This window comes from Artemia sp. Qi Xiang Cuo, chromosome 14 (assembly GCF_049724085.1).
Source record: "Artemia sp. Qi Xiang Cuo chromosome 14, ASM4972408v1, whole genome shotgun sequence".
NCBI classification, from domain to species: Eukaryota; Metazoa; Arthropoda; class Branchiopoda; order Anostraca; family Artemiidae; genus Artemia; species Artemia sp. Qi Xiang Cuo.
In genome coordinates this window covers 53,970,894-53,979,773 of record NC_142807.1, presented here as the reverse complement: position 1 = coordinate 53,979,773, position 8,880 = coordinate 53,970,894, and positions in this window count along the sequence as shown.

Genomic DNA, 8,880 nt, shown 5'->3' with positions numbered 1-8,880 from the left:
GAGGAGTCAGGTCTACCATTCAACTGTTGGAATAGCAAAATAATTTGGTTTCTACGTGATCGTTGTGAATGCAATGGCTACTATGATTATAAGCCTACTGGTTTTTATTTGGCTGTTACAGAATGTGATTCACCATTTGAGGACACTGTATTTGACATTGCTTCAAATAAGCAAATTGAAACACATAAATTTTAAAAAATGAATGAAAATAGTATCATTGACAACACAAATAGATATGATAAGAGTAAAGTTACATTATACTGTAAAAAATGGGAGCCTGACATTGCAGCACATCAGGATCAGTATACAGTGAATTCAGATGATCTACCTGCATTAGTTGTTCTCGACAAATACCTATACGTAGTAGAAGAAGAAATGTAAAGAGTAGAAAAGTCGTTTTTATCATGTATATACACTTTTTCTATTAATAAATAATTTTACATACATTTTTAGAACATTTTATTTGTAGGGCACTAAAATCAATATTAAACACGCTTGAAAGTATATTTTCCACTTGAAAGTCGTTCTGTCGAGGGTAGTCAACGTAAATGCTGAGAAACTGCTTGTAGGTATAGCAACGACTATGAAAAAGAGTATTACATTAAAGCCACATATCATAGTCGTTAAATCCTTTACTCTCCTCTGATTTTGAATAATAGTTTTCCCACTGCTCTCAATAAAGTTCTTGATGTGTGGAGTGTAATATTTATATAATAGGCCAAAAGGATAAAAAAAAATTCAATATTCTTCGCTGTTTGAAAGATGAATAGCCAATGACCTGTCTTCAAAGTCGATGGACTGCTATTAACAATGATTAGGGTATAGTTAACACTTGGAATTTTTTCAATGATATCCGATGGTATGCAAAAGGACTTGTTCTAGGACATGAATAAATCCATATTAAATACGCTGATTATTAGGTTTGTGTTCATGGTGCAAGGTCTAGTAGAACACTACCGTCAGCTGTGATTTCCCAATAGATTTTAAATTGACTCAATGATATCAATGTGATACTTTCAGTCAAAGCATCGGCAAACGTGCACTCTAAACGTACATTCCCCGTTCGTACTATGCTAATATCTTGAGTGCCAGACAGGTCCAAAACAATTACACCATGATTTTTTGAAAGCATTGAATCGGTTATTCCATTTTCAAATAGTTACGAATCATGATCTAGGGATTGCGTGGTCAACTCATACAGAGTTCTATAGGATTTTTTTTTTTATCAAATGATAGAGTGTTCAGTGTAATTTCATTAAATTTGAACAAAATACTAGATAGACCAAAAAAAAAAAAATTAAAATCATGGGGGGATGCAGTCCATAATCCAACAGTGCTGGCACTATTAACAAAGGCTAAAAAGAGTTTTGATTGGATTTCTAAATTGATAAATGATGAATCGGTATAGCTGCGAGAGCCAGTGGCAATGTAACATTGATTGGTGATCGTATGGGGGAAAAGAAGTTTAATGTTGTTACCGTTGACTCTTAGCTTTTACACTACCAATGCAACAAAGCTCATAACCTGTTGTTTTCGAACACGAAGAATTGCCAAAGCGATAATGACACTTGCATCAGATGCTGCAGCAAGTGTTTTTTTTCAAAATGAAATTCGATGGGGCTAGTTGTAACTTTATGTCAATTTTGACATTGGGGGGTAACCATTGGGATATATTGAATATCTCATGATTTAATTTTTCAACTAGATGTTACTCCTGGGTCACTGCAGCAGTTAACTCACCGTCGGTATCAACACCTGATCGAAATTCATAGCCCAGTGACCGTCCTCTTGACTCCTTATATAACTTTATAGTAATCATCATAAATTGTAGGTAGCTTGCATAGTTGGATAAATTATTGCTAGTTCTCACCCATGTTCCATTAATAAATACATTAGTTTGTTTGAACAGGCTGTGTAGGATACAGTTTTCATAGGACAGGCCATCAGCAGCAGTGAGAGTTGTATTGTCTGACTTTTTCTTCACCGCAACATTTAAATCAATAAATGTTGATGACAAATCAATGAAATAGCCTTCATTGGAAAATATATGAAAGTGTATATTTTCCGAGAGGGGTTGTTGAGGATTAAATTGTTCATAGTAGCTATACTTGACACTGAAATCAACATTTTCAGCATTGAACAGATTCAATGAGGAGCTGATTGATGGATGCGATTCTTTGTGGGGGAGATAGGTCATCTTAAGAGAAGAAATACTTCTTTGATCTCACCCCCCCCCTCTCATGCCCACCATTTCCCCAAAAACGTTCAGTCAAAGTTTAGAGATAGCCATTTTGTTCAACGTAGTTGAAAGTTCTAGAAAACATGTATTTAAGGATGAAAAAAACACCAGAGTCCCCAGGGCAAAGATTGTAAGTTATGCCCAGAGGGCATATAAGGTTTTTATAGATAGAGTTGTCGTAAAACTTCAAAAGGGGCTCATTCAATTGGAAATTGAAAAGGCTAGTGCACTTTTTAATAGTCAAAAGTGATTGGAGGGTAACTAACCCCCTCTCACGCCCACCATTCCTCCAAACACATCCAATCAAAATTTTCAGATAGCCATTTTGTTCAACCTAGTAGAAAGTTCTGGAAATTAGGTCTTTGAGGATGACAACCCTCCCAGCCCTCAGGGCAAGGGTTGTAAGGTATGCCCAGGGGGCATATAAGGTTTTTATTGAAAGTGTTGTCGTAGAAACTTCAAAATGGCTCATTTGATCGGAAATTGAAAGGGCTAGCGCCATTTTTTTTTTGTTGAAAGTGATTGGAGAGCAACTAACTCCCCTCTCACACCCACCATTTCTCCATACACATCCAATCAAAATTTTCAGATAGCCATTTTGTTTAACGCAGTTGAAAGTTCTGGAAATTAGGTCTTAGAGGATGACTACCACCCGAACAGCCCTTAGGGTAAGGGTTGTAATTTATGTGCTGGGAGCATATAAGGTGTTTATAGAAAGCGTTGTCGTTTCAGAGAGAGCGCATTCGATTGGAAATCGTAAGGCCTAGTGCCCTTTTTAATAGTCAAAAGTGATTGGTTGGAAGGCTTGACATTTTTATAGGAAAGATCGATATGGGTATAAAGTATTTTTTTTTTGTGGTTGTTGTTTAGACCAGGGCACTTTGTATCGAAGGAGTTGTCGAGGGAACTTCAAAAGGGCTCATTCGATTGAAAATAGAAAGAGTTGATGCCCTTTTTAATAGTCAAAAGTGATTGGAGGGCAAGTAATCCCCCTCTCACGCCCACCCTTCCATTTGCCCATTATGTCTAAAAACTAAATATTGCCTTAAAATTAAATCAAAATGCTCTGAGTAAATGCTAATTCCCAAAAAAGTATCTCGACAGTATCCCAAGATCGACTGAGGATATTATGTTCAAATTTTCGGGAATTCTGCTCTTAAAATTGTATCTAATCAAAATACCGTAATTGCATCCAAGCTATCGAAAAAAGTAAACAGATTTTTTTGGCAAATGATATCAAGCTTTCTATTTCAGGTCAACTAGAGGAGGTATGAAACTAAATTAAACACTACTATTTGTGTCCAGATTTTTAAAAGGGTGTATGTAGTTAAAAATTGTTGAAAATTTTCTCCAGCATATAAATAGCAGGCCAAACTATAAAGTCTTAAAAAACAAACAAAAAGATTTAAAGTATTATTTTCTTTTTCCCGGATAAGACTATGTCAATATAAAACGAACGGTATGGAATCGAAGGAGTTGTCGTAGAAACTTCAAAAGGGGCTCATTAAATTGGAAATTGAAAGGGCTAGTGCCTTTTTTAATAGTAAAAAAAAGTGATTTTTTTCACTATTGTGATTGAAGGGCAACTAACCCCCCCTCTCACGCCCACCATTTTCCCAAACACATCCTATCAAAATTTTGAGATATCCATTTTGTTCAAAGTAGTTGAAAGTTTTGGAAATTAGGTCTTTTAGGATGATAACTCCCTCAGAGCCCTCAGTGCCAGGGTGGTAAGTTATACCCTGAGGGTATATAAGAAAGATGTTGGCACAATGTATTATTTATCGTTTTTTTTTCTTTAGACCAGGGCACTTCGTATCGAAGGAGTTGTCATAGAAACTTCGAAAAGGGCTCATTCAATTGGAAATTGGAGTGGCTTGTGCCCTTTTTAATAGTCGAAAGTGATTGGAAGGCAACTAACACCCCTTTCTACGCCAACCATTTCCCGAAACACATCCGATCAAAATTTTGAGATAGCCATTTTGTTCTGTGTAGTTAATTTCCAGATAGAAATTATATTTTTGAAGAGGATACTCCCCCACAGCCCTCAGGGCAAGGATTGTAAGTTATGCCCTTGGGGCATATAAGATTTTTATAGAACGCCTTGTCGTATAAAACTTCAAAAATAGCTCATTCGATTGGCAATTCGAAGAGCTGGTACTCTTTTTAATAGTCGAAAGTGATTGGAGGGCAAATAACCCCCCTCTCACGTCCACCTTTTCCCCAAACACATCCAATCAAAATTTTGAGATAGCCATTTTGTTCAACGTAGTTGAAAGTTCCGGAAATTAGATCTTTTTGGATGACAACCCCCTCCCCCCCCCCCAGCCCTCAGAGAAAGGGTTGTAAGTTATGCCCTGGGGGCATATAAGGTCTTTATAGTACGCGTTGTCATAGAAACTTCAAACAGGGCTCATTCGACTGGAAATTGAAATGGCTAGTGCCCTTTTTAATAGTCAAAAATGATTGGAAGGCAACTAACATCCCTACTACGCCCATCATTTCCCCAAACACATCCGATCAAAATTTTGATATAGCAATTTTGTTCCACGCACTTTAAAGTTCAGGAAACTATACTTTTAAGCAGGACACTCCCCCCACAGTCTTCAGGACAAGAGTTATAATTTATGCCCTGGGGGCATATAATGTTTTTACTGAAATCTTTGTTATAGAAACTTAAAAAAAGGCTCATTCGATTGTAAATTCAAAGGACTAGTGCCCTTTTTAATAGTCGAAAGCGATTTGAGGGCAACTAAGCCCCCTCTCACGCCCACCTTTTTGCTAAACACACCCAATCAAAATTTTTAGATAGCTATTTTATTCAACTTAGTTGAAAGTTTTGGAAATTAGGTCTCTAAGGATGACAACCCTTCCCCCCCCCACAGCCCTCTGTTCAAGGGTTGTAAGTTATGCTTTTACTGTAAGCCTATTTACTAGGCAGGGTGGCAAAATTCGACCGAACCCGGTAGATACAGTTATAGTTTTGGATTCACACGGTTATAGTAAGATATGCGTTCCTCTGTAAGGGAAAGGTCAATTTCGTGTTATCTATATCCATCAAAAGGCCCATACGTCTCAACTAAGTGCAGTGACATTATAAACTATGGCTTGATTTATGCTTTAATGCAGTTCAAGTCCTAGTGACGAGCTTATGAAGCATTTGCTGATAAAACAAATAACGTGTGGACTTTTAGATCTTATCTTTTTTTTTTGGTTAGGACGCCTAACATACAACTCTTGGATACAGAGATCCGTAAAACGCGGACTTCAGTGCATCCAGTTATTTTCGTGCACAGAAGTCTTGTTTCTTGAGTTATCCTTTTAGGATAACTAACAGTTATCCAACGGCTAATGTCAACAAGCGTTCCCTCATAGGAGATAGTAGCGTGTCTTACTCGGCAAGTGGAACTTTTGAGTCACAACTACGATCGCACTTCTTGGCGTCTTGGGAAGAAAGCTTATTAAATTATAACAGAAGATATAACAGCAGAGATGTTTCTGAACTTGTGGTGCTGAATTTGACGTGAACTTAGAGTTTTCTGAAACGCTCTGTGATTTGGACATTTAAATTAGCAATAATCTTAAAACCAGCAAAATTTTATAGAACTCTAGTTTCTCTCAAGTAGGATTGTCATGCTATTAATAAAAAGCAACGTCAAGCATAGATCTTGGCTCACACTATTTTAGTGCTAGAAACACCTCTAATATATCTTTCAAGTTGTTACAATCTCTCAATAATGAGAAGCCCTAGAGAGGAGATAATATTTACCAAGGAGCCTCAACAATAAAAAAAAAGAAAAGAAAAATACATTTCTACAAGAACACTGGAACAAATCTCGTTCAATGAGGGGTAATCTTTTTGATTTTACAGCACCAAGAAAAACAACCCAAAACAAACATAACCTTTATAATTACAATCAAGGCCGAGTCTACTGGGACGTAGTCAGAATTTGAATTTGGGAGTTCTCATTGGAGGGGAGAGGAGGAACTATAAAATATGTCTTTAAGGGCACAATATAATTGGAAAGTAGATGTTTAAATTTAGTTTTTCCCATCAGGGAAGGAGGAGACACTGACTCAAGAATTGCCTTCTGGCTACACTACTATACGCTAGACAAAAATTTTCAGAATTGTGCTTGAACTGTCATTAGAATGTCGAGCGTATGTTTACTAAACGTTATATTTCTTTTACTTAAACAGTAGAGAATACTCATATATATGTTTTATTGATTTCAGTTACAAGAACCACAGCTTATGTTTGTCAAACAAGACCCATTTTATATTAAATAGACAGAGAGGACTGATACTCGTTATTTTCTCACCAGCAGGCTTTGGGACTCGAATTTATTTTTCCTGACACCAAAAGATGTTGGCAGTCGATGGCTCTAACAGTTATAAAATAATTCAAATCAATCAAAAATATTTCAGTTCCATCGATCCTTAGTTAGTTGGCCCTCTATATCTATATAATATGTCTATGAACAAGGCACACAGAATACAAAAGAATATCGTCTAAGGAGAGAAAAAAAATTCATAATTTTTTAATACAAAGACATGCTGAACATTATCTTCCGAGTCATATCTGCTAGAAAGAATGTTAGTAACTTGAAAAATACACACACTTTTCCTGAATAGAGCATCCGCAATTATGTGTGATCAAAATCTTATTCAGAAACATAGTTATCAATGAGAATTGACTTTCATCGAAAAATTCACCAGGTCACTCAGCCTTTTAAGACCCCCGATGGATTGCTACGGTTTTGAAACGAAGCTTTGGTGAAAATAAATACCTGGACCTGCGGGCTTCTACGCCTCATTATTAAGGAGCTTATCCATGGATGACGTCAAGTTACATATATACCCCTCCACGTAAAATAAAAGATTTAATGTGAAATATCAAGCTAAGTTCTGACATAAGACGATGTATTTTGTTGACTGAAAACGACTAACCGACGTCAATATCCGAATTCTGGTTGGGATGTGTATCGAAACCCCCCAAAAAATACAATTTTGCGACAAAATTAACCTACAAAGGAGAAGACGAATTTTTAATGCCATGATGTGGAATAGGAAACTTTTAAATATTTCTTCAAAAAATATACATGGTGATACTTATTGTTTTCAATTTGGCTCATTGAAATGAAATTTTTTTAGATCTTCTGAAAATATTCCCAGCCTATAAAGGCAGACGTTTAATTCCAGACTTGAATTTTAGATATCCATCTTGAAAGTACTAATATCGTATTTTTAACGTTACATAAATCAGAATCATAAATTTATTTTAAAGACCATTTTGCCAGCTGGAGAAACGAATTTTTCAACTCGGATTCAAAATAGAAGAAAACCATATGTTCGCCCGTACGAAATTTTACTTCGTCAAGCGAATTGAAAACCAGCTGCCAGAGCACTATTTAATTCCTGCCAGAAACTAGCTTAATAGCCAAAAAAGTAATTTAAGATCAGAGCAAAATAAGGAAAGCTAAGAACTAAAATAATTGCCAAAAATTGAGAACAATTCGTATTACATTCTCAAATGCTTCATTAACTTCGGAAAATTAAACAAACAATTAACCCGTTCAGCGTTAACTAAGTCAAGAAAAATAACTTTGAAGGAATAGGGTCTCAAAGATAAGTGAATAAAATATAGCAAGTAAATTTGATTATAAAATTATACAATCGATTGTAAGACTGCAACCTCCCCCTCTCGATTTCTTATTCATTTATTGTCTCTTTTCTATTCATACTTGATTTTATCGTATTGTATATTTTTGCTTTATCTCACTTGGTCATTTCAGTTCAAGAATAATTGGTCATCTTAGTATTAGAGTCTGGGCTGTGTCGTGTGTGTGTGTCTGTGGGGGGGGGGGGGGTAATGGACTTGAGCCCAAATATTTTATCGATTCGTAGATCTACCGTAAAATGCAGTTGAAAAGACTATTTCTCATAAAAACATTTCTCTGACTCGTAAATTTGTCTTAAAAACAACGGTTCAAAAAAAAAAAAAAAAAAAAAAAAAAAACTCCACGTGCGAATAATAGGAAATCCAGAAGTAGATCCCGATGATGGTCGAAATTATTAGCAAAAGTATAACACAAAAAAGAGCTAACAAAACACTTTGCATTCACGAATCTTTTTTTAAACGTTAGTTGAATAATATATAGATTTATCATATACCATGGTAATACAGGTACTTATAATAAACAAATTAAATATTGTCACAGGTTGCTAGTATTTAGACTTAAATTTCAAATGAAAGGGATGATTATAAAATGAACCATGCTTATTCATAGCATATTACATTTAACATATATTTTTATTATCTGTTATATGATTTCTAAATCTAAAAGGGATTGGGAAAGGAAGGGCCTCACATGCTTCATAAGTCTGAGATCTCTCTTCATTTAAATCCGGGCCTTGTCTGCATAAAGAGAAGCAAGTTCTTCGAATGCCTCTTTACATTTGCCTAAAGTAAGATTTGATACCTTACGGATTAACTTCAAGTACAAGAAGTCAACTCCTTTAATTTTTCTTTTTGAGGAGTGGGATGGTTAAAATTTTTACAGACTTACAAGACCTAGTTACTTCTTTATTATTATTTTTTTTTTTGGGGGGGGGGGAGGGTGGGGGGTGGGAGGGTGGGG